We start from the raw sequence: 7,583 nt of genomic DNA, 5'->3' as shown, positions 1-7,583 counted from the left end.
ATTTGCCTGCATTTTCTACTTAGATTAATGGAAAAGGAATGTCAAAATCAGCTGCAAAAAAAACATTTTAAAGGCTTATGTAGAACTTCCTAAATGATGTGGTGTGTTGGGAAAGACTTGAGAATAAGATAGATATGTATCTTTTTGTTCTCAAACATGCTTTCCTTTCCCTTGCAGGTAACATCTTGCAGATCCACAGAATACTACACTATTTTAACATTTATTAGTTTTGATTATTATCGACTATGTTATCCCCTGTTCTATCTGAATTTCTAGCTGGAAACTCTGTATGGTATTTCATACAGTGCAGGTTTTTTGCTCCTGTATATCTTTCTGCCACATTTTAATAATTAAATGTTTTATTTCTCAACTCATCATAAAAATTCAAAAAGTTTCTCAAGGAGAATGAGTAAATCCTGAGGAGAATGAGTAAATCCACATTCGTCTCATACATCTTTTTGTATGAGAAGCTGTACTACTGTGCAGGTATCCTGGTTTGACACTGGCTAAATACCAAGCACCCACAAAAGCTGTTTTCTCACCCTCCCCTGCCACAGCTGGGCAGAGAAAAGAAAGAAAAATTAACCAAGGCTTCATGAGTTGAGATAAGTACCGGGAGAAAACACTCCAAGGGCAAAACAGGCTCAGCTTAGAGGTACAAAATGGATTTTATTACTAACAAAATCAGAGCAGGATTTTGAGAAGTAAAATGAAGCCCTTAAAATGCCTTTTCTTCCCCCAGCCCCTCCCTCCTTCCCACAGACAGCACAGGGAGACTGTGGGGGTGGGGTTTGGTCCGTTTGTCACCCGAGCTCTTCTTCCACTGCTTAAGGAGAGGAATCCTTCCCCTACTGCACTGTGGGGTCCCTCCCACGGAAGACAGTTCTCCATGAACTTCTCCAGTGAGGTTCCAATCTCACGAGCAGCAGTCCTGCCAAAAGTTGTGCAACGTGAGTCCCTCCCACAGGTGCACAGTCCTCCCAAAACTGCTGCAACATGGGTCACTCTTCCATTGGGTGCAGCCCTCCAAGGACAGGTTGCTCCAGCCTGGAAGCAGGGCCCTCTCTCCACCCAGTCTCCCACCGGATCACAGCCTCCTCTAGGTCTGCACCTGCTCTGGCATGAGCACCTTCCCCACAGGCTGCAGATGGATCTCTGCATCCCCTGTGGATCCTCACGGGCTGCAGATGGATCTCTGCATCCCCTGTGGATTCCCATGTGCCACAAAGGGATATGCTTCACCATGGTCATCACCACAGCCTGAAGAGGAATCTCGGCTCTGGCACCTCCCCCCCCTCCTTCTCCACTGACGCTTGGGTCTCCATGTTGTTTCCCTGTCTTGGGTTATGTAACAAAAAAAAAGTTTATTCTATTCCATCTGTTGAAACCAGCTGGGGAGGTGTTTCCTTTATCTCCTGTAACTCCAGGGGGAGGGGGCGGGTGCCTTCTGAAAATGGGCCAGCTGTTAAAACCATGTGGAACATTGTTCCTTATCTCTTCCACAACACATCCACCCTCGGGGGATATCTTCTGTTAATGGGCTATTGAGGCTCACCAATAACATGACACATTACATCATCCCATTATGAGATGCTCCACCCAGTGAGGGGAGCCAAAACAAGAGTGTGGACTGCTGCCTTCTAGGTAACTTGCTGGAATAAGACAGATTTTGGAAGAAATTAAGTGCAGCACTACTCCTGTGAAACACTGCCTGTCAGACAGGTTTCTAATAGGCTCTGGTCTTGTTCTCTTTACCTGGCCAGTTTCTGCATTACCTGCATTTCCAGGGATGTCCAGGAGACAAGAACTGGGCTGACATGATGCACCAAGGGTCCCAACTGAAGCAGTGAGGGAGCAGTTTGGTCCAGAAACATCTAATGGCCAGTGAGCAGCTCTGAAAGGTCATTTTGTTAAAGAATCTGGGTTCTGAGGCCAGCAGCATCAAAGCTGAATGTTCATTAAAAATTTTGTTTCAGAAAACAAATAGTATTTCACCATATGTACATAATTTATCAGATTTCTGGAAAATTAAAAAAAAAGGTGTCAGTTGAAAGTTTTGAATTTCAGGGATGTGTAGCTATAATTAAGTGGAGGGAAATGGTGCAAGATACAGTTTAACTTAAATTTTTGAAGTAGAATTTGCTATACATTTTCTGTGGCTCATAGGATTTGTCATATTAGTCAGCCCCTATAATTTTTCTCAGTCTAGCCCGTGGATAAATGAAGTTAAATGTTCCATAGCTTCTGAGGATCATAGCAAATTAAGGCTATCAGTTTCACAGTACCTTCTGCTATAAGTTTTGTTGCTTTTTCCATTCTGTTCTCTGTCTTTGCTGCTGTGCTTGTTCTGTGAACATGCAGCCTTGTCTGTACAAACTCCACATCAGTCAAGAGACATTAGCTCTGACAATGCTGTATCTACAAACCCCCCTGATGAATGACACCGTCATGACACTTTGTGAAAAAACAAATGTTTCCTGAAGACCTTATTTAGGGTTCCTCGATGAAGAAAAAGATATTAACAATGAACGTGGAACCAGTAGAGACGTTGAACTGTATCCTCAGATATGTCCAGCTCTTCCTGCCATCAGCAGTAGATCCGAATTTGCCTTCCCTGGCCCTTTGTTCACACCTACAGCAAGAAAACAAGCTCTGCTGTTCTGCCTCATGGACTGATTTCAAGCTTGGCTCAGGAGGATGCCTCCTAGAACATGTGATATGGAGCCTTACAAAGAGGTTAAATTGTATCTCACACTGGTGGAACAGCTGCTCTTCCCTGATCTGCAGGTGTAGTTGGAATTTTGGACTGCTGATTACTGATGGAGTTGCTTTCTCCATGCAACTGTTTAAGGCTTGTTTTCCATGCTGATGTCACTGGATTCAAACCCCCAGCTAGAATTCAGGCAAAAAATATTTGAGAGGCTGGTGTGCTAGTGCTGTGATTGCATGCAGAAGATGAAGATTCAGATTCTGGCTTTGGTACAGACTTCCTATGTGACCCTGCACAACCAACCTGGTCCATCAGTTGCCATAGCAATCAGAGATACTGTTTCCTTCCTTCCCACCCTCTGTCTCTATTACAAACTTTTGAGGACAAATGTTATTACTTAATTTTTCAGATTTTACAGAACCACACTTAACGCAGTGTGGTCCTGACTTTCGGCTGGGGCCATTAGCTGCCTTTATGCTACCACTAATAAATAAAAAGCAAAGTGTCTTTGTTCTGCAACAACAGTCCTGGCAAGCCTGATCAGAAGCAGATGCACTGTCTAAAAACTATTTTATCTCTTATTACCATTTACCTGGTTCACCTAGCCTTCCAATTATTCTTGTGTATTCTTGTCAGGGCTAAAAGCAAACAAGTGAAGCTATAGATTCTTCCCTTGGCTACTTGAAGAGATATGGAGAATTAACAGCTGCTCATGTTCCAGCATCATGTTGATGCTTAAGTCTTCATAATGAGAGTGGTCCCTGAGGGATGGGAATAGGACCAGCGGCCAAACAGTGTCTCTTTCTTCAGTGTGTGCTAACAAACGTGACAGGAGGTTCATCCTGACCTGCATCTCTGGTGGAAGAGTTTTAAAACTAGAGCGTTACAGGTGACACTTTGAAACTACCAGTCTCTGAGAGTGGAAAATGGCAACTGACCAATTAGTCCACATAAGTAGCTCTGGCCTTAAAGTGGATGAAAATGCCTTGCACCCTGAGGAAACTGTGTAGGAAGATATTGAAGGTTGACTTAAAGATCTTGGCGGTCTTTTCCAACTTTAGGGATTCTATGATTATGACATTAGCAATGTCTATAGTGGGGCAAGGGCACTCCTGTTAAACTGCTCACTTCCAAGGAATATTGCAGGGGTCTCTGGAACTTCTATGGTGTATAATGTAAAGTTTGGAGAGGTTTATAGTAGTTGAGCAGTAGAAAGGGCATAATTAGTTGGTGTGGTGATGTCTTAGCAAATACACTGCATTGTAGACAGGCCCTAAGACAGCTAAGGCTAGTATTGGAGTGTTGTCTCCTGATGGCTTGGTGAAATGCTAACAGAACAGTAATTCTCAGGGAGGTGTGCCCTCTGCAAAATTACAATATCTCCCTTTTAAGCTCCTGGTATGTTTCTCGAGGTTTTCATCAGCCCAACATTGGCACAGTATTGTTTATCCTAACTGAGGAGATCACAGCTTGAAGGGGTTCTAGGACATTTGAATTACAGCAAATGGGGAAATTTTATGCACATTTGGGGACTTCAAGAATTATATTGATTAAGGAGTCAACACTTTGATCAGGTCCCAAAAAGAGCATAAAAAACCATTTTTGGTTAAAATAAATTTCAGTTCTGCAGAAAGGTGAGAGAGGGAGGGGAAAATGCTTGCTAAAGTAATTTCTGTCAGATACCTCTGCTTTGTTTCTGACCTGCCCATTTCCTTTTGTTTTCCAATGGGTAAAAGATCTCTTGCCCCTGCCACCAGCCTGTGAACTCATCACACCAGTGACATTCCTTTCCAACCTTCATCTGTTTTCCTTCATTTTCAGTCCTTGTCATCCTTTTCCTTTCTTGTTGCTCTGTGTTTTGTCCCTTCCTGCCCACCCTCTGTATCCATTATAATGTCGTTTAGTTTTGATTCTTATTCTCCAATTGCAGGGGAATTTTGTATCTATCCATAATCTCTCATAAAGGAACAGTATCTTGAAGTGTTTGCTTTGCTGTCCTTGTTAATAAGGGGTTCTATAAAGATCATCGAAGGTCAGTTCAGTGCCTGAACAAGTGTGACTTATGTACAGAAGGTTTTCAATTGGTCACACTCATATGATTCTAAAAATCATATTGCTAAAGGTGTTTGTAGGGTCTGGTGGGCTCTATACCAAATCTGTACTTGCCACAGTACAGGTCCTTTAGAGCCTCTTAAGAGCTGTGTTTGTGATTTGGTTCTTAGCTGATCTTGACAATCATACAGGTTGGCTGTGCTATCTTCCACAAAGAGAAAGTAAGTTTGTGTTTAAACATTGGATAAACACTTGCAGGAGAGTATGTGCATTTTTCTGTTTTGTCAAACACTAACCAGCTTCCTGATAAAGAGGTCTTGCTCCCAAACAAACGGAAAGGACTACTTATTCCAAAGAGAGATGTTTTGTTAAAAAAAATTATATTACAAGATGAGAATCAGTCTGAAGTGAGAAGAAATAAATTTGTTGCCCATCCATGGGAGGATTCTTTTCAAGTTGAAATGTGTTCTGCTATATGATGAAATATATGACTTTTATATAACGAAAAATATCAGTTACCAATGGAGCAGGGGTAATTTTATTAGCCTTAGAATCATCCAGTGTAATTGGAAAAAAATTCCTTCAAATTCTATCTACGCATCTGCATAGCAGCTTCAGGCACATAGTTCCCAGGGGCTGAGTCTAATTTATAGAATTACAGGGGTTGTGCCTGGCTATAGAGAAGGTCTATTAGTTTTGCTCATGTTTGAAATTTACCCTTGATGCCTTGACATGGATTTTTTGTACTGTTAGTTTTTTCTGGGTCCATAGTTAACTCTTTGGAGATATTTCTCTTAAAGCAAGGCAACTATAGTGTTGTCTAACAGTTTTGTACCATGTCCTCTCCAAGTTTTTAACAATAGCCTCTGATGAACTGCGAACTCAGTTGGATTTTTTTCCTTTCTCTCCTCTCTCTCTTCTGTCTCTCTCTGATTGCATTCAGAGATCAATTACTACATTTGTGGAAAGTACCAATTCTCCAAAATAGCAGTTGACAGAACTCTCTGTGTATGAAGCATACAGAGAAGCCAATACATCTATCAGCATACATTTATCAGCCAAATTAAACCCTGGACATTATTTCTGGATGGCAGAGTGACTATGACAATGTTTGAATTTGGTCAGAACACCAAACACAAGGCTTTACAACAATATTTGTCAGCCTCAGCAACAGCCTGCGACTCCCATGGCAGCCAGTCTCAAGGCTCTGTCCTGAGCACAGTAAATCACTAGTGGCAAAGTCAGAAATCCACCATATGTTTATGTTCTGCATGTGAAAAAAGGAAAGGAAAGGAAAGGAAAGGAAAGGAAAGGAAAGGAAAGGAAAGGAAAGGAAAGGAAAGGAAAGGAAAGGAAAGGAAAGGAAAGGAAAGGAAAGGAAAGGAAAGGAAAGGAAAGGAAAGGAAAGGAAAGGAAAGGAAAGGAAAGGAAAGGAAAGGAAAGGAAAGGAAAGGAAAGGAAAGGAAAGGAAAGGAAAGGAAAGGAAAGGAAAGGAAAGGAAAGGAAAGGAAAGGAAAGGAAAGGAAAAGGAAAGAATAAGTGCATTGCTTAGCTTATCCTTTTGTAATTCTTTAGAGTTTTGCATTATAAGAACGACACTTATTCCTTAGGTTGGTGTCTTTTGTGCTGACCCTGCCCACTGGCAAAAAAACAGTGGTTGGACTTGATGATCCTGATATATCCCTTCCAAATCAGCAGATTCTATGGTTCAATTAACTAATTTGGGAAGTCAAATAATAATGTTTTATCCAAACTTTATGGTTTAATTTAATTTTGAGTAATTTTTAAACACTTGGGAAGCCAGCTTGAACCAAGGTTTTAAATGTCAACTACAGGCAAGCTGGAGAGCTGGCTGCAAGAGGTTAAGGCATAGTTTCTTCCCAGTGGAGTGGAAGAATAAATGAGTTCCAGAGGATGAGCTCCAGTCCTCTCCAACAGCTGGTGGGTAAGGCTTTCTCTATAGAGACTCCTCAGCAGCAAAAAACCTATGGCAATTCCTCTATGAAATCTGGATGCAAGGGCTCACCAAATAGTACAGTAACACCTGAAAAAAGGGAAGATAGCTGCTTGGTTTTTCAACTGTTGACACCAATGCTCTCCTTTCCCACACAGATTGCCCTGAGTTAAAGACAAGCTGTTCTGTAGTGTAAATTGCAGGTATTTACTGACCATAACCATAACCATGTTTTGAAGACTGTAGAGTGAACCTAGTCATGAATACTTGTTTCCCTCTTGGGATAATGGGAGGAGGAAGACACACTCTACCCCAGGTTTTCAGGACATAAGAACACATGTATCATTTTTTCACTTGATGGTAGCTGTAGTATGCTACTTTTGGCTCAAGATAATGTTGCTGCATTTGCCAAATGTGACTAATTTTCCAATTGGAAGGCATATATTCACATACACATGGCTTTTCTGCTAACTCCTGCCCAATCATGCAGTCCATAAGAACTTATCTTCACTTACTACGTGACAACCTTCCTGCAAGCAAGCTTGGTCAGCCATGGTACAATACCACAAGGACACTGTTGTACTATCAAACCCAAACAATAATAGGCATTATCAGTTATAGTGCCACTGATTGAACAAAGAGCTAGATATACAAACCGGTATCATTCAGTTTTGAGGGGCAGAGACAGGCAAGGGGAACCCTGCTTAGTCTTGGCCACTGTAAAGCATCTGGCTTCTGTTTGCACACTGTTCAACCTGACCTGTTTATTCTAATCAGCATAGGATTTTATGGAAATATAGGTCTACATACGCTCAAGGTATTTGGCATTCTTCTGTAAGCCAGACAGGAGACCCTCAGGCTGCTGCT

This window comes from Zosterops lateralis, assembly GCF_965231275.1.
Source record: "Zosterops lateralis genome assembly, contig: SUPER_6_unloc_1, whole genome shotgun sequence".
In the NCBI taxonomy this organism is placed as follows: Eukaryota; Metazoa; Chordata; class Aves; order Passeriformes; family Zosteropidae; genus Zosterops; species Zosterops lateralis.
Note: the sequence above shows the minus strand (reverse complement) of the source record.